This window comes from Henckelia pumila, chromosome 1 (genome assembly GCF_033568475.1).
Source record: "Henckelia pumila isolate YLH828 chromosome 1, ASM3356847v2, whole genome shotgun sequence".
Taxonomy (NCBI): domain Eukaryota; kingdom Viridiplantae; phylum Streptophyta; class Magnoliopsida; order Lamiales; family Gesneriaceae; genus Henckelia; species Henckelia pumila.
Genome location: NC_133120.1, coordinates 5,064,395 through 5,083,829, shown reverse-complemented (window position 1 = coordinate 5,083,829; position 19,435 = coordinate 5,064,395). Strand labels below are relative to the sequence as shown.

Below are 19,435 nucleotides of genomic sequence, written 5' to 3'. Positions count from 1 at the left end.
CAATCTTTTGTTTAATATTATTTACACTTTTATGGCAATGACTTTATATTACTTCATATTGTTATATTGTGATATACTATTGTTGTTTTGATAAAGACCTTGAATATACTATAGTGTATGTAAGATGTGGTAGAACATGGAGATGTCTATCATGAAATACATCTTATAGTCACTGTATATTCTAAAACCGTTCCTAGTCGATTGAGCCGTCCGATAATAAGGATAAGGATCGCTCGAGTTTGAGACTAGCATTTGCGATGCGGAGTACCACGTTTCATTGGTAGGGAACATGGAGATGTTCGAAGCATGCAAATGGATATTCATAGGATGAATAGTCGAACTACCCTATCCGGACTTTCCAAGTGGTTATCACTTATCGAGTGGATAAAGTCCGCGGTTTTGGTTGTACACCATTAGTCCTTACGACTTGAAACATCATGGAGACTCTATATGCTAGTACTGTGCTTTGACTCGTTTACCGACTCTGAGGGGGTCATCAGGTGTCGAGATTGGGTACAGTTACGACACATATAGGAGTCAATGCATTGTTGTCAAGGATTCACCACATACTTGCGAGTGTGGATATCCTATGCGATCTGAGGAGATATTAGTGTGACAAATCTCTGGCCAGAGTACTTGATGTGATTTAAGAAATGGTTTCTTAGTAGCACATGCGATGTCACTAATTTGATCTTCAAGATGTATTGCATAGTTATCGAATCTTGAGCGACTCTCGATATACCAATGGTTGTTGATTCGATCGGGATATATGGATGAAGGGACCGTACTGTACGCTAACCAAAATCTACTGGTTCTTGTAGGCACTATCAGTGATACCTAGGGAATCATGGGGCGATGTTGCTAGGCGCTTTACCATGATTCGTTGGGCAAGTCGGAAAGTGTTGTTCCGAGTCACAAGGAGTTGTGAGCCCACGGCTAGCTGTATCCCTGAACCATTGAGGGTCACACAGTGTAATGGAGTTTTAATCCCCGTTGAGATAGTTAAATTTAAAGAGTTAAATTTAATGAACTAAGGAGTTGGACTTCTTGAATAAGAGTAAGGGAGTAGGATTTCCTAAAATGACATAGGGATGGACATTTTTGGAAACCACTGAATTCGGATTCAGGAAAATTTATTTTGACTTTAAAACGTGCAGAAATGGTTTCTGTGCACATTGGTGAAATCGTTTCATCAATCGGAGTCACGATGAATTTTATATTAATTTCTGAACGAGTGGGCTTTGCTTGTCGGGCCCCAGCTTATGATTAATGGGCCCTAAGGTGTTAGTGGCCTGCATTATAAATAAGTTATTTCAGTACAGAAATTACACACAACAGGTCATAATTTTTGAGACAGAGCAAAATCGAACCCTAGCCTCTCTCTCAACAAATCGGCCGAACCCTCCCCCTCTGCCCGAGAAAATTCCGGTCTGTGATTTTGAATCGCAGTAAGGAATAACGAATCAAATTCGTGTATTCTCTTCGCAGAAAACTTCTGATAGATTTTCTAGTGCAATCTATCAGAGGGATTAAACCTCTGTTCGTGGACCTGATTGAAGGCGTTCATCGGTTCCAGGGAGAGACAACAAGAGCAGAATTGTTCTGTTGGTGTCCATTAATCTCGTTGCGAGATTTGAGGTAAAATTTATTTAATTGTTATTTAAATTTTACACACACGTAATTCAATCGATGAACGGTTGATACCCATACCATGGAAACGTTCCATGAAAAATTTTTAAACTTCCGCTGCACCGGGTATCAATCGTAATTGGTCTGGGAACTCGCCAGTTTTTCCAACAGTGGTATCAGAGCCAGGTTGCTCAGATCAATCGATTGAATTAATCAATTGTACAAAATTTTTGAGTCTCGGTTTATGAAACAAAATAAATATTTTTAATAAAAAATTTTTTTTCCGGGGGCGAAACCCGGGCAGCGATTGGATCGCTGCCCGGAAGGGGCAGCGATGGTCGCTGCCCCCAGGGGCGGCGCACGGCGCCGCCCACAGGGGGCGCACGGCGCCGCCCAGGGCGGCGACCGTCGCCGCCTAGGGCGGCGCACGGCGCTGCCCAGCGCAGCGCTGGGCGCTGCGCAGGGCAGCGCTCGGCGCCGCCCAGGGGCGGCGCTCGGCGCCGCCCAGCGGCGGCGCCAGGCGCCGCCAGGGCAGCAAGCGTTGCTGCCCTAAGGGGGCAGCCGGGCTGCCCCGGCCCGCGCCCCGGGTGCGGGCCAACCCGGGAGTGTCCCGGGTGGCCCGCGGGAAAAATTAATATTTTATTAAAAATTAATTTTAATATGTTAAAATTTTATTTTTGGTCCGGTCAAAAAATGTTTTTGATTGGTTCACGAGATTTCGGATCGAATTGTTCGAGTCCGTAAATTTTAAAATTGATTTTGGATAAATTTGAATTTTTGGAAAATTTTAATATTTTATCCGTAAATTGAATTTTGAAATCAATTATTTTTGTACAATTGATGATAAGATATGATCTTATGATATATTATATAAAATATGATTTTATTTGTAAAATTGGATTTTATAGATAAAATATGATTTTATTTGATATGGAGATAAAATATGATTTTATATGTGAAATGTGATTTTATATATAAAATATGATTTTATCTTGTTTAAATTTGAATTGCCACAACATGTTATCCAATAAATTAATTTTGAATTAAATGTTATTGGATAAGGATGATCGATTGCCATGACCAATTTTGTAGGTGTATGTTAGGAATTTACATTTTGTCTTTATTGTTGTTGGTTTTTATTAATGGGCCTGGTTTATGGCCCGATATGAATGTCATATGTAATAAAAGTGGGCTTGGTTTATAGCCCGTTCCCACCCCCTAAAAATGTATCCCCTACTTGTCATTGTTATTTATTGTAAATACATTAGATTTAGTGGGAGATCAAGATTTGAAGATGGTGGGCCCAGCAGACAATGAAGACTGAAGAAATGTAAATTGGAAGCATATGTAATAGGATTGCATTTGCATACTGCATATTACCTAGGATTGGACTAAGACCGTGATTGGCAACCACGGGTCAATTAGAAATGGAATCGATCATCCTATATAATATGTGATATTATGATTGTATGCATGTTTAGACATAAATTGCGTGAATCCGGCAATGCATGCAATAAATTAAATATGATGAGACAAATATTTTCATAAATAAAATCCCTCATTTTAAATATGATTTAAAATTTATATCAAGATAAATAAAGGAAATTTAAATATTGTTTAAATGTTCCTACCTTCCATCAACGGTCAATGTATGTGATGCTACCCGCGGATACGGTCCGGCTCATATTATTGGGGGGGCCCGTCCGTCGGAAAGCTGTACATTGGATTGACAAATGTTGTAAGTTGGGTGGAACTCCCATGGGATCGGCTCATATTATTGGGGGATCCACATGGCGACCGTCCATCACAACTTAATATTGATGGGTCATCTTGACATGTCACTTTAAACGGCGTCATATTATTGGGCCCTTATTGGACATGAGGTAAACACATGGGGGTTGCTTTGGAAGCAATTGGGCTCTACCTTTTGAGAATTATGGTTGGCTGATATTATTCGGGACCATAAGTTTGTCAATTGGACTCCATGTTCTCACTAAGGAAAAAGTTTCCCGTTTTCACTAGAGGGTGGTGAAATCGTTAAAATAGTGGGAGTGAGATTCATAAAATTAAATTCGCCTATTTTATGTCTTAGTAAATTGTTAAACAATCATTGATATATGTCTGTTTTCCTTTTCAGTATTTCATACAATGAATTCGCGAAATCCTTTATTCTCGATCCTCGAACAAAACAAGCTGACTGGCGCCAACTATACGGAATGGTTCCGGAAGTTGAAGATTGTCTTAACTTCGGAGAAAATGCTCTACGTGTTAGAGAAAGCACCTCCGAAGGAAGCACCAGCTGACATAAGTCCGGAGGAATTGGCCAAACTTGATGCATGGTGTGACCATGACATCAAGACCAAATGCTATATGCAAGCCTCGATGTCTGATGAACTCCAGAGGCGATTTGAGGACACGGTGAATGCTGCTGACATTCACGCGCAACTCAAGGAACTTTTTGGGGCTCAGTCGAGGGCTGAAAGGTTCTCTACTGTTAAGGAGTTGATGACGTGCCGCATGCGTGAAGGGACTTCGGTCCGTGATCATGGGGTACGAGTGATTTGGCTCATACAGAAGTTAGCGACCCTTGATTTGGTGTTGGAGCATGAACTCAATGTGGACTTGCTGCTTCTATCTCTTCCTTCTTCATTTGATGGATTCGTGATAAATTTTAATATGAACAAGATAGAGGCCACCCTTGAAGAGATGGTCAATATGCTCGTTACATATGAATCCACACTTAAGAAGGATAAGCCAGCTTTCTTGGTGGGCTCCTCATCTTCTGCTAAGAAGGGGCCAAGTATGAAGGGCAAGAAACGTTCTGCCCCACCCAAGAAAGTGGAACCCGAGAAGAAGCAAAAGACAAAGGCTTCAAACGATGGAAAATCCAAGGATGTTTGCCATTACTGCAAGAAGCCGGGTCATTGGAAGCGCAACTGCAAGGAGTATCTTGAGCAGTTGGGAACTGCAAAGGGTATGTTCTATATCGAAATAAACATGTCACTTAATACAACTTCTTGGGTATTGGATACCGGATGTGGATCTCACATTTGCAATGATTTGCAGGTGATGACAAGAAGTCGCAGGCTTAGAATGGGTGAGACCCAGCTGAGGCTCGGGAATGGTTCCAGAGTTGAAGCTACGGCCATAGGAGATGTTTGTTTGATTTTGCAGAATGGTTTTAAATTATTGTTGAGAGATGTTTTATTTGTGCCAGATTTAATTAAAAACATTATTTCTATTTCTATGCTTGATAGAGATGGTTATTCTTGTAATTTTGTGAATGGGATTTGCAATATTTACAAGAATGAATGTTTAATTGGAAATGGACAACTTGAAAACGATCTATACAATTTAAAACTAAAAGACGTTCCAGTGAATTGTATTGACAAACCGGCGACAACAAACAAAAGGAAAATCGATAGTCAAAACCCGGCAAACCTTTGGCACGCTAGGCTAGGTCATATTTCCTCAAGGAGGATGAACAAGCTAGTGGGAGAGGGCATGTTTGATATGTCTGATATTAACTCTCTACCTACTTGTGAATCCTGCCTAAAAGGAAAAATGACTAAATCTCCTTTTAAGGGGAAACCTGAGCGTAGTCAGAATCTGTTGGATTTGATCCATACAGATGTTTGTGGTCCATTTAGAGTAGGGACTCAACATGGCCACACCTACTTCATTACCTTTACTGATGATTATTCAAGGTATGGGTATTTATATTTAATGAAATATAAGTCTGAAGCATTTGAAAAGTTCAAAGAATTCAAGGCTGAAGTAGAAAACAAGCTAGGTAAAAGTATTAAAGCACTTCGATCGGATCGAGGTGGAGAATACTTGAGTACCGAGTTTTTGGACTATCTAAAAGAGAATGGGATTCTCTCTCAGTGGACTCCTCCTATGACACCACAGCTTAATGGTGTATCGGAGCGTCGTAATCGAACTTTGTTGGACATGGTTCGATCCATGATGAGCTTCACTGAGCTTCCACCTTCGTTTTGGGGCTATGCGCTTGAAACGGCGGTATTGTTGTTGAACAACGTCCACACTAAAGCAGTGGACAAAACACCATACGAGTTATGGAATGGCAAAGCTCCTAAGTATTCGTACTTGAGGATTTGGGGATGTCCTGCTTACGTGAAGCGGACAGTGGGAGATAAGTTGGATAGTCGATCCAGCTTGTGTTATTTTGTGGGGTATCCGAAGAATTCAATCGGATATTATTTCTATTATCCTGCTGAAACAAAGGTGTTTGTTTCACGGAATGCCACCTTCTTGGAGAAGGAGTTCTTATTGGATAAGAAAGGCGAGATGATGGAACTCGAAGAAGTTCGAGAAGAACCCGAAATACAAAATAACGATCCCACACCTCAGGAACCATTGCTGAACACGCCTGCACCTAGAAGATCCGAGAGGACTTCTAGACCTCCAGTTCGATATGGTCTTCTTCTTGAAGAGGGTCAAGATGAACCCAACATTGGATGTGATCCAAGAAGCTTCAAGGAAGCAATTTCTGATGCGGATTCGAATTTATGGCTTGAAGCTATGCAGTCTGAATTGGATTCGATGCATACTAACCAAGTCTGGTCTTTAGTGGATCCTCCCGATGGAATTGTTCCAATAGGATGTAAATGGATCTACAAAAGAAAGCTTGGTCCTGATGGTAAGATATTGACTTACAAGGCGCGATTGGTGGCGAAAGGTTATACTCAAAGGCAAGGAGTTGACTATGATGAAACCTTTTCACCAGTCGCAATGTTCAAGTCCATAAGAATCCTAATTGCCATAGCTGCATGGTATGACTATGAGATATGGCAGATGGATGTGAAGACTGCTTTTCTTAATGGAGACATTAAGGAAGAAATCTATATGAGGCAGCCTGAGGGGTTCACATCCATGGGAAGCGAGCATAAGGTATGCAAGCTTCAGAGATCAATTTATGGTCTAAAACAAGCATCAAGAAGTTGGAACCAGAAATTTGATGAAATAATAAAAGATTTTGGTTTCATCAAGAACCCGGAGGAACCTTGCGTGTACAAGAAAGTAGTTAAGGATGCGGTGACATTCTTAGTACTTTATGTTGATGACATCCTACTCATTGGGAATGATGTAGGGATGTTGCAGTCAACAAAGATATGGTTATCAGGTAGATTTTCGATGAAGGATTTGGGTGAGGCATCCTACATTCTTGGGATACAGATCTATAGGGATAGATCTAAGAGAATGATAGGACTCACTCAATCAACCTACATCGATACCATATTGAAACGGTTTTCAATGGATGGGTCCAAGAGAGGACATCTACCCATGTGTCATGGAGTTTCTCTATCCAAGTCTATGTGTCCCAAGACTGATGCAGAGATAGAGAATATGACACATGTACCATATGCGTCAGCTATAGGTAGTATCATGTATGGGATGATATCTACCAGACCGGATGTAGCATTTGCTCTGAGTGTCACGAGCAGATATCAGTCTAATCCTGGTCAGATGCATTGGAAAGCCGTGAAGGACATTCTTAAGTACTTGCGAAGGACTAAGAATATGTTCATGGTTTATGGAGGACGAGAACTCAAACTGGAAGGCTATACCGACTCTAGCTTCCAAAGTGATGTGGATGACTCGAAGTCAACCTCTGGATTTGTGTTCATGCTCAATGGCGGTGCTGTCTCTTGGAAGAGTTCCAAGCAGGACACCACAGCGGATTCCACCACTGAGGCTGAATACATTGCAGCATCAGCTGCTGCTAAAGAGGCCGTTTGGATGAGGAATTTCGTCCAAGAGTTGGGCGTCATTCCTGAATTTGTTGGTCCAGTCCCGGTGTACTGCGACAACACGGGTGCCGTTGCTCAAGCAAAGGAACCAAGGTCTCATCAAAGATCCAAACACGTACTGAGGAAATACCACATAATCCGGGAGATTGTGGAAAGAGGAGACATCAGTGTCGAACGAGTGGCCTCTGCAGACAATATCGCTGATCCACTTACTAAGCCTTTGCCAGGACCATTGTTTGACAAACATCGCGAAGCAATGGGTCTACGTAGTATGACTAGTTGGCTATAGGGCAAGTGGGAGATTGTAAGAGTGGGTGCCCAGTGAGCCAACTGTGTGGCTATGGGCTTTGTTGACTCTTTGTATAAACAATCTTTTGTTTAATATTATTTACACTTTTATGGCAATGACTTTATATTACTTCATATTGTTATATTGTGATATACTATTGTTGTTTTGATAAAGACCTTGAATATACTATAGTGTATGTAAGATGTGGTAGAACATGGAGATGTCTATCATGAAATACATCTTATAGTCACTGTATATTCTAAAACCGTTCCTAGTCGATTGAGCCGTCCGATAATAAGGATAAGGATCGCTCGAGTTTGAGACTAGCATTTGCGATGCGGAGTACCACGTTTCATTGGTAGGGAACATGGAGATGTTCGAAGCATGCAAATGGATATTCATAGGATGAATAGTCGAACTACCCTATCCGGACTTTCCAAGTGGTTATCACTTATCGAGTGGATAAAGTCCGCGGTTTTGGTTGTACACCATTAGTCCTTACGACTTGAAACATCATGGAGACTCTATATGCTAGTACTGTGCTTTGACTCGTTTACCGACTCTGAGGGGGTCATCAGGTGTCGAGATTGGGTACAGTTACGACACATATAGGAGTCAATGCATTGTTGTCAAGGATTCACCACATACTTGCGAGTGTGGATATCCTATGCGATCTGAGGAGATATTAGTGTGACAAATCTCTGGCCAGAGTACTTGATGTGATTTAAGAAATGGTTTCTTAGTAGCACATGCGATGTCACTAATTTGATCTTCAAGATGTATTGCATAGTTATCGAATCTTGAGCGACTCTCGATATACCAATGGTTGTTGATTCGATCGGGATATATGGATGAAGGGACCGTACTGTACGCTAACCAAAATCTACTGGTTCTTGTAGGCACTATCAGTGATACCTAGGGAATCATGGGGCGATGTTGCTAGGCGCTTTACCATGATTCGTTGGGCAAGTCGGAAAGTGTTGTTCCGAGTCACAAGGAGTTGTGAGCCCACGGCTAGCTGTATCCCTGAACCATTGAGGGTCACACAGTGTAATGGAGTTTTAATCCCCGTTGAGATAGTTAAATTTAAAGAGTTAAATTTAATGAACTAAGGAGTTGGACTTCTTGAATAAGAGTAAGGGAGTAGGATTTCCTAAAATGACATAGGGATGGACATTTTTGGAAACCACTGAATTCGGATTCAGGAAAATTTATTTTGACTTTAAAACGTGCAGAAATGGTTTCTGTGCACATTGGTGAAATCGTTTCATCAATCGGAGTCACGATGAATTTTATATTAATTTCTGAACGAGTGGGCTTTGCTTGTCGGGCCCCAGCTTATGATTAATGGGCCCTAAGGTGTTAGTGGCCTGCATTATAAATAAGTTATTTCAGTACAGAAATTACACACAACAGGTCATAATTTTTGAGACAGAGCAAAATCGAACCCTAGCCTCTCTCTCAACAAATCGGCCGAACCCTCCCCCTCTGCCCGAGAAAATTCCGGTCTGTGATTTTGAATCGCAGTAAGGAATAACGAATCAAATTCGTGTATTCTCTTCGCAGAAAACTTCTGATAGATTTTCTAGTGCAATCTATCAGAGGGATTAAACCTCTGTTCGTGGACCTGATTGAAGGCGTTCATCGGTTCCAGGGAGAGACAACAAGAGCAGAATTGTTCTGTTGGTGTCCATTAATCTCGTTGCGAGATTTGAGGTAAAATTTATTTAATTGTTATTTAAATTTTACACACACACGTAATTCAATCGATGAACGGTTGATACCCATACCATGGAAACGTTCCATGAAAAATTTTTAAACTTCCGCTGCACCGGGTATCAATCGTAATTGGTCTGGGAACTCGCCAGTTTTTCCAACATACACATCGAGGCAGTTGAAGCCACACGAGACTCATTATCCGATCCATGACCTTGAGCTGGCAGCGATTGTTTTTGCATCTTTATGGTGAGTCTTTCGAGATCTTTTCTGATCATAAGAGCCTTAAGTATTTGTTTTCACCTGCAGAGCTAAACATGAGACAGAGGATATGGTTAGATCTACTGAAGGACTTTGACTGTGAAATCAAATATTATCCGGGAAAGTCGAATGCACCCGCCGATGCCTTGAGTCGGAAACTTTGTTCTTTATCTTTATCAACTGTTGGTGTTTCTCAGTTGATCGAAGATTGTTGTACTTCTATTTTGGAGTTCGAAACAGATAGGAGGTCTATCCGAGTTTTTTCGATTCAGGCCAAACCGGAGTTGTTTGTATAGATCCGAGAGACACAAAGATCTTATCCGAGTATTCAGAGTTCAATTGAGAAAGTCAGATCTGGACACCAGTCTAAATTCCAGGTTAGAGATTATGCCTTGTTTGTGAATAGTCGGATTGTTGTGCCAGATGTTTCTGATTTGAGACAGCAAATTCTTCAAGAGGCACATTGCAGTCGATTTAGCATTCATCCTGGTGGTCGAAAGATGTATAACGATCTGAGAACTCATTTCTTGTGGAAGAAGATGAAGAGCGATGTTGCGAAGTTTGTGTCGTGTTGTTTGAACTGTCAACAAGTTAAAGCAGAGAGAAAGAGACCCGGTGATCTGTTGCACAGTTTATCTATCCCGGAATGGAAATGGGATCACATCTCTATGGATTTCGTGACAAAGCTACCACGATCTGTCTGAGGTCGCGATGCTGTATGGGTAGTGATCGATCGACTAACAAAATCCGCTTGTTTCATTCCGTACCAAATGACGTATCGTCACGATTAGATGACCGAGTTGTATGTCAGCAATGTGGTGAGATTTCACGGAGTGCCGAAGTCGATTGTTTCTGATCGAGATCCTCGATTAACTTCTCACTTCTGGCACAGTCTCCAAGAGGCTCTGGGAACTCGATTGAATTTGAGTACAGCGTATCATCCCTAGACCGACGAACAGTCCGAGCGAACGATTTAGACCGTGGAGGATATGCTGAGAGCCGTAGTGCTTGATTTTGGCACTAGTTGGCAGGATTCCTTAACTCTTGTTGAATTCTCTTACAACAGCAGTTACCAAGCAAGTATCGGTATGGCGCCTTTCGAAGCTTTGTACGCTAAGAAGTGCCGATCTCCTTTGTATTTGGAAGATTTGTCTGAGTCACCTGAGTTGGGACCGGATATGGTTCGAGATATGTCTGGGTAAGTGAAGATTATTTAGTCGAAAATGAAGACAGCTCAGGATCGACAAGCGAAGTATGCGAATATCCGACGTAGACCTTTGAGTTTTGATTAGGGGGACCGATTATTTCTGAAAATTTCTCCGTTCAGAGGCACTGTCAGATTCAGAAGGAGAGGGAAGCTATCACCAAGATTCATCTGTCCGTATGAGATCCTCGAGAAGTTAGGCGATCTTGCCTACAGACTTGCACTTCCTTCATCTCTTTCTGGTATTCATGACGTCTTTCACGTCTCAATGTTACGAAAGTATCACCCAGATCCTTCTCAAGTTCTTCAGCCACATGAGGCAGAACTTGACGAGACATTGAACTACTTTGAACGACCGATTCAGATTCTCGATAGAAAAGAAAAGCATCTCAGAACCAAGTCGATTCCATTAGTGAAAGTACAGTGGAGCAGACATGGAGTCGAGGAAGCGACATGGGAGACAGAAGCCGGCATGAGACAATGATTTCTCGACTTATTTATCTGATATGAATTCTTATTTCTGTCTTCGACTATTTCTTATATCTTATTACAATCAAATTATTGCGATTTTGGGGACGAAATAAGTTCTTAGAGGGGGAGAATTGTAACGCCCCAGATTTTTCTTAATTGAGCTTATATGAGATAATTAGAGATTTCAGAAGTCGAGGGCCGATTTGATTTTGATCAGGGTCTATTTTGCAATTTTCGAAATTTTCAGGGACTAAAACGCAAATTTGGACCTAATTAGATATTTATAAGGGTTTGGTCTTGACTTTTCACTCCATCATCCCTTACACTTCACGCCTCCTCCATTGAAGACGACTCAAGTGGATTCCAAGCTTTGTGATTTCTATTTTTGATCGATCCGTCCGATAGAATTTCGATTCGAAGACATATCGACGATCACTGTCTCGAGGGCTCTGTTTAGAAGTAAATTTCTTTCAATTCTATGAGGTTTGAATTTTTTGATTTTGATGGAATCGATTTAATTTCGGAGATGTTGTTCTTGAGATAGTTGTGATAGTATATCTAAGACGGTTCGAAAAAATAACGACGATTGAATTTGTTATGAATTTTTTGGTGATTTTCGAAAATAAGGCTTTGGGATTCGATGGATTTTGAGTTTGTTGGGATGTTTTTGAAGTTGTTTTGAGTCGAATGAAGTATTGAACAGCTGTTTGTGTTTTCGGAATTGTCCATTTATAGCCGTGAGTTTTGGGCTATCAAATAGTTTGAATTGATCGAATTGTTTTGTTGAAGTCCGAATATCAATATTGATCTATTATACTTCATTTTAGATTGATCGAAAGCCGTTGAGTTTCGAGTTTCAGAGTTTGAATCGTTTACCGAGTTGACAAGGATTGGTAATGAGTTTTACCTAGTTTGTTTGAATGAGTTTGTTTGGGAAATTGATTGTATCCTTGTTATTGAATTTTAGATTCGAAGTACCTCCGAAGCGAATAAGGTAAAAGTTAACATCGATCGAATGTGATAGAACACTCGAGAATGATTTTGAAGCTCGAGTTTCCCAAAAACCACATACTTGCATGTTTATTGATTCAAATGTTTATTGCTTGACTATATGCTCTTATGTGACTTCATGAACTTAGTTGAATGCATATTGAACTGTATTGCATTCATATTGATCCTCTATCTTTGTTTTGAAAAGGGAAGAAATCGCCCAAATCGAATTAGACGTCTTGGGAACTATAATTGAAAAGGGCAGAAACTGCCCAAATCTGATTTTGATAATCTTGAATTTTAAAGACATGCATCTCATCTTTATTTACTGAATCTCTTGAATGTCATATCATGATATTGATATGCTAATTGATATTGTATGTCTTGTTGCTTTTACTGGGATTTATTCTCACCGGAGTTATCCGGATGTTGCTTTGTTTTGTATGTGTACTTGGCAACAGGTGGGGCAGGATCGAGTCAAAGACGACAGGGATAGATCATGATCGAGGATTAGAAGTGGGACTTCGGTTTAGAAATGAAATTGCATGCCAATCTAGTTATGTTTTGAGAGCTTTTTAGACTCAAATTGTTGTTGAATCTTGTTGTATTGAATAAGTTGACTTTGGTTATCGAATATTGATGTTTGCATGTTGTAATACCTATTTTGAATTATTGTTGAAAGTTGGAAAAACCTGTTCTGTTTTCTGATGTTTTTCTGGGCTTAGGGTGCGCTCGATCGCACGAGTTGGCACGATCGAGCGCGACCCCTTTTATTCTTGGACAATAGGTTGCACAGGAGGGCGCGCTCGATCGCATGAGTTTATGCGATCAAGCGCGGCACCTCCATAATTCCTGGCAGTGACTTCTGCAGGATGGCACGCTCGATCGTACGAGTTCATGCGATCGAGCGCGGCATCTTTTTAAATTTTTTTTTTATGTCTTATCTTTTGGATTTTGATTGATTATCGATAGGATTAACTCTTGATTAGACGATTAGAATCGAGGTCTCACAAAATGGTTTTAAGCCAACTAATTAGTGCTACTGTTGTCGCCGATTACTTCCAAGAAGGTGATAATTTGCAACATGGAGGATCGATTCCTGGTCATATTGTGATGAATCGAGAAAGATTGGCCGCTGATCAACGCTTATTCACTAACTATTTTTCATAGTCTCCAATGTACAATGAGTCAATGTTCAAACGATGTTTTCGAATGTCTCGCCGCCTATTCTTGCAAATTATGGAATCCGTTGAAAAACATGACAATTACTTCGTTCAAAAATTAGATGCGTTAGGGAGGCCCGGGTTGTCACCACACCAGACGATAACTGCTGCAATGCAAATCTTAGCTTATAGTGCAGCGGCAGATTCAACAGATGAGTATATTAAAATCGGTGAGGCTACTACAATTGAAAGTTTGAAAAGATATTGTCGGGCTATGGTAGAGGTGTTTGGTGACTGGTATCTTCGGTCTCCCAATGCCGAGGACATTGAAAGGATTCTCCACATTGAAAAACAACGTGGATTTTCGGGGATGCTGGGAAGCCTCAATTTTATGCATTGGAAGTGGAAAAATTGTCCTACAGGTTGGGCTGGACAATATGCTGGTCGTAGCGGAAAGCCAACAATCATTTTGGAGACCGTAGCAGATTACGAGTTATGGATATGGCATGCATATTTTGGTTTGCCAGGTTCAAACAACGACATTAATGTGTTGTCAAAATCTCATTTATTTTCTAATTTGGTCAACGGGGTAGCTCCTACCGTTAACTCTGTCATACAAGGGAAAGAATACACCATGGGATATTATTTAGCCGATGGTATATATCCAAAGTGGGCCACTCTAGTGCAAACAATACACAATCCACAAGGTCCCAAGAGACAATATTTTGCAGCACGACAAGAAAGTTGTAGAAAAGATGTTGAACGAGCATTTGGTGTATTCAATCAAAGTGGGAAATAATTACTGGACCAGCCCGATCATGGAGCAAACAAGTCTTACATGATATCATGACAACATGCATAATAATGCATAATATGATTATTGAAGATGAAAGGGATGAGCATGTATTAGTCACAGATTATCGCGAAGCACCCACCCCATATGTTGAAATGGCACATGATGAGCATGTTCGATTTCAAGAGTTTCTTGCACGACATCGTCAAATAAAAGATAAGTCGGCTCACTATGCACTTTGGGATGCTCTTATCGACCATTTGTGGGAGGAGTATAGTAATTCAGAATATTAGTATTTATAATTGTCAATTGGTGTGTTGTTCTTCAAACTTTTATGCGTCGTTTATGTTTATGTTAATTTATATTTTATGTTTGTATGATTAATGTTTTGTGTTGTTTGCAATGTAATTGTTTTGATGTGTTTGCAATTTAATGACCAAATAAATGTATATTTTTTTAAAAAAACAAGTCGATTAAATTTTAATGTTTGATATTTTTAATAATATAATACATAATTATTAATATATTACACAATTTTTATTTGAATATTATCGAATTAATTTAGTTTAAAGATATATTATGTAATTATTTAATTATATATATGTGTGTGTTGTAAAAGAATAAAATAGAAAAATAGAGTATTTGGTAATATTGAGAGGATATGGGTTGGAGAAGATTTTAGAAAAGAGAGATCTGATCTCTATTTTAAAGGATAGAAGATGAAAAATAGAGAATATGAGTTGGAGATGGTAATAGAATCCTAGTCTAGACAAGAAAATGTACTTTGTAAATGTTAATTGTTTGTTTAAATTTGTACTTTGCAAAATTTCTCGTAAGCGCATTACCATTTGTTTCGTAAGATTTTGACATTTCTAAATTATCCCAACAAGAAAATAATTTTATTTTAAAAATATCATGTTTTTATACAAAATAATAGTTTTTTTATATTAAAAAAAATTCATTTACTCCGTAGAGGAATGGACTGGTACACCCCAACTCGCTTCAACACTCCATTAGGTTGTAAAAACTTCAACCTAATTCATCCCACCTCGAGTTACGGGTAAAACGGACCACACACCAAAAACTCGAAAAAAATAATAAATTGAGCAACCTATTCTTAAAATATAATCTTAATAATTTATTTCCAAATATTTTATGACATTAATTGTTCATATGACTAAAAATTGAGCTATCAAATGATACATTAACAAATATTATTAAAAACACTCTCTTTCTCACTCACACACATATATTTTATATTAAAATGAGTGATGATAATTACTAAATTTATTTTTAAAATATAATTTTAATTTTTTTTCATTGATAATGAGATATAGTTTACACGAAAACTCTTGTGAGAAGGATTTTTTAATTAGGACATCCAAGAAAAAGTATTATTTTTTATGTAAAAAATATTACTCTTTTTTTTAAAAATAAATTAGGTAAGGTTGACCCATCTCACGGTAATAAAGATTAATGATACAGTTTCACAAGAGATCTACTCTAGTTTTTATTATATGTTTTGCTTCATAGTCAATCTTCTAATTTATTTCAGAAAACTTTTAGGCTAGTATAGTGTAGTGAATCGCTCCGTGATTACTTACTAATCACAAGCTTAAGCATGCAATAATCTTAATTAAACAAAATCATAAATATGGAAACTATAACATTAATGCAATCCCAAGATAAGGTATCTGCAAATACAATCCCAAGATAAGGTATCTGCAAATACTGAATTAAGTACAAACATATTGAATTAAAAAAATTAAATAAATTAACTGCAACCTAGCAATTAACTCTGCAATTCAGCACTGGTCACCAACTAATCCCAAGTCCAGGTTGAACCACCTGCAACTGCCCCGACCCGTCGAATGAGGTGTCCAAGAAGCACAGAAACAAGGACGTGAGCGAACTACGCTCAACACGAGAGTATGATTATACAATTACTATATGAGAATAAATGCAAGTGTACGAATTACCAAGACTCAAGGTCAAGAATACTGCTCAATCAGACTCGACGCTAAGGTATGTAGCACTTTGTGCCGTCGCACCAGAAGGTGGCTCACATACCCAACTTTGGATATAAGTGAACTGATCACGAGTCCACGTGACCAAACATTCACTAACACATAGAATGAGCACCCTAGCATAGGTTATCTCAAGGATAAAGCTTAATATGATAATGTATGAATCATAATATCGTGACATAAGATATGCAACTAAAATCATGCCATATAATAATGCAATACATAGGAAATGCATATTCAGTCAGGGTATCTCGAACAGTACGTTCGTACCTTAATAAACTCAGTCTAGGTACTCCATCACTACAGTCCAAGCCTATAATCATAAGATTGCTATATCACTAATTAACATCTAAAAGCCTTAACTAAGATAATAGATATTTCCAAACTATTTAGAAACTCGGATATATCTCTGTCCTTTGTCAGTACTTTGATGTTGATAGCCCAGAACTTAGGCACAACTCCATCACAACTCCAGAGACACCTCGTCAACACCCGAACCACGCCTAAAAATGCTATAATCCCCCAAAATAACTCTTAAATCAAGAGAGAAACATCTAAATTGGTGCCAAATTCTGAATCTCGGATGCCCTATTTATAGGCGGAGATCGGACCGTCCGATCTCGAGTTCGGATGCTCCGATCTTTCATGATGGCCACGTTGCATGCATGATCTGATCAGACGCTCCGATCCGCACTTTGGATCGTCCGATCCCTTGCATGCAAAACCACTTGTCAAAATCCACGATACCTGTTGAGTCACTTCTTCGGATGCTTCGATCTTTGCCATGTGTCGATCTCAAGTTGACAACACATAGGACACCTAACTATTGATGTTTGGATCGTCCAAACACACCCTGACCCTACGAACTCAAGCCATTTCTTCCGAACTGATCGAACCCTCCGATCTTTGGGTTCGGATAATCCGATCCACCCAATCACTAGGAACCCTCTGGGCCATTTTCGAATGTCCTTAATCCGATTTCTCCTTACCTTTAAAAGATTTCGTCCTCAGAATCAGGTCTTGGTCAACCTTGAGAATGTATCCCAAACCGAGATTACCAAAATCACTGATAGATCACTGATCTAATCCACAAGGTAATCTAACCTTTAGAATTCAAGATGTCATTTCGAATAAACTTTTGACAAACCATATCCTGCTCAACATACACGATCTGTTCCCTTCTGGATTACAGCAATACTCAATTATTAAACTAAGAACTTAATTTATTTCCTCCCAAGACATCTTGCAATATTATTGAAACTGGTGTTGGAATTCTTATCTTGTCAAGCATCTACTGACTGATATTTCACGATAACACTGAAAACTGTGCAGTTCAAAGTAGCGAACAAATTATCTCAGAAATTCCATGTCCGACAATAGATATAAAATTCCTTTAATGTCGTAGAATTTCCTCTGTTATCAAATATCTGAATACAATATTTTTGACATTAAAACTAATGCATCCAAAAACTGATACTGAATCATATCACCTTCCAAGGCACGAGTTAAAAACACTTGTTGGGGATCGGGGGTGTGTGTAGAATGTTTTAGGGGGGGGGGGGGGGGGGTTAATACGCACTCTTAAAATCTTTTCGTCCAACAAAAATAGCTGAGTGAATGTAAGTCCACTCAACCAATTTTCTCAACTTCTGAATGTACTTGAGCAACTAATATAAGTACGGAAATAGCTCAAAAATTTCAATGATACTAAAACATACATTAATCACGATGAACTAAAGTAAGAGTGAGGAGCAGATTTATAAATAGAATTCACTAGTTAGAAGACATTGGTAACTACAACGTCTTGCAATCTACCCACTCCAATATTAGGGATTAACACAAACTAATTTGGAAATCCTAGATTTCACCAAAAATAGGATTCAAAAGTTCCTATCAAACTCTTTGACTATCACAGTTGGCTGAGTTCTTAAACTCAAATCAATAAAATCCTGGCTCTCAAACTTTCTGTTTGGAACGGTCGAGGGATTTGAGAAACCTTTGTATGATCCTGAATGATCTTAATAATTTTCTTATTTAGCGAGGGTTAAGTGTGAGCTGAGTGGATAACTTCGAGTAAGAATGCTCAAATGAGATTGCTAAGATTTTTGAACAGAGTATTTTTAGTAGCTTGGCTTCCAACGTCTTTATTGTTCAATAAATTCGGTTGTACTTTGACTGTATCAGATTGCTTAGGAAGTCCCAACAACTTAAATGCTTTGGTAATTTTACTGCTCACTTTTATCCTTAAATAAGGGTCTTTAATAAATGTGAGTTGTTACCCTTTCCAAATCTAATAGGTAACGACTGTAGTTAGACTCTGAGCTAAGATGTCTTAGTAATCATTTAGGGAAACTTTTCCATTCCTTGTTGTTTGCTCATAAATGCCAAATTTTGATTTAGAGCATTTTATTTTATTTTATTGGTTCTAATTTTAAATCTTTCTCTTTTGTTTATGCAGTTTATGCGAAAAAGCCAAAGTTACGACTCGCTGTTTTTTGATCTGGAAATCAAGAAGACTGCAAAAGCCTTGAGAAAAGCTAGAAGAGAAGAGTTGCAACTAATGGCTGAAGAAAGAGAAAGCTAGAGGTGAAAATAATGATTTGGTTCCAATCAGATATCATTTCAGACCGATGATCAATAATCATTATTTTGGAATTTCTCGATAGAATATCACGGAGAATAATTTTGAATTGAATCCAGCTTTGATCAATATGGTGTAGCAAAATCAGTTTAGGGGTGCAGCTACCGAAGATCAGAATTTACACCTACGCACTTTTCTGAAGATTGCTGATACGGTGAAAATTCATGGTGTTGCTGAGGACACCATCAAACTACGATTGTTCCCGTTCTCTCTTAGGAACAATGCTCTTAGTTGGATGCAGTCTATACCTCTTGGGAGTATCACAACATGGGTTGACATGGATTCAAAATTTTTGGCTAAGTATTTTCCGCCTTCAAAGTCTGCCCAACTGAAAAAGAGATCACTACCTTTAAACAACAAGATTACGAGCTACTTTATGAAGCTTGGGAGCGGTACAAGGAATTAATACAAATGTGTCCGAACCATAATTTTCCATATTGGGAAAAGATTGAATTATTATACAATGGTTTGAATGGG

The 19,435-nt window shown here is 39.0% G+C and overlaps 1 non-coding gene and 1 pseudogene across 1 annotated transcript; one reads left to right on the top strand and one right to left on the bottom strand.

Moving 5' to 3' along the window:
• Positions 1 to 13,348: 13,348 nt before the first annotated feature.
• Positions 13,349 to 14,583, top strand: LOC140894324 (uncharacterized; annotated as a pseudogene).
• A 4,701-nt stretch (positions 14,584 to 19,284) lies between these two features.
• On the bottom strand, positions 19,285 to 19,389 carry LOC140876943 (small nucleolar RNA R71). Its single transcript, XR_012149169.1, has one exon. It is a non-coding gene; the product is annotated as a small nucleolar RNA R71 (small nucleolar RNA).
• Between the last annotated feature and the right edge of the window lie 46 nt (positions 19,390 to 19,435).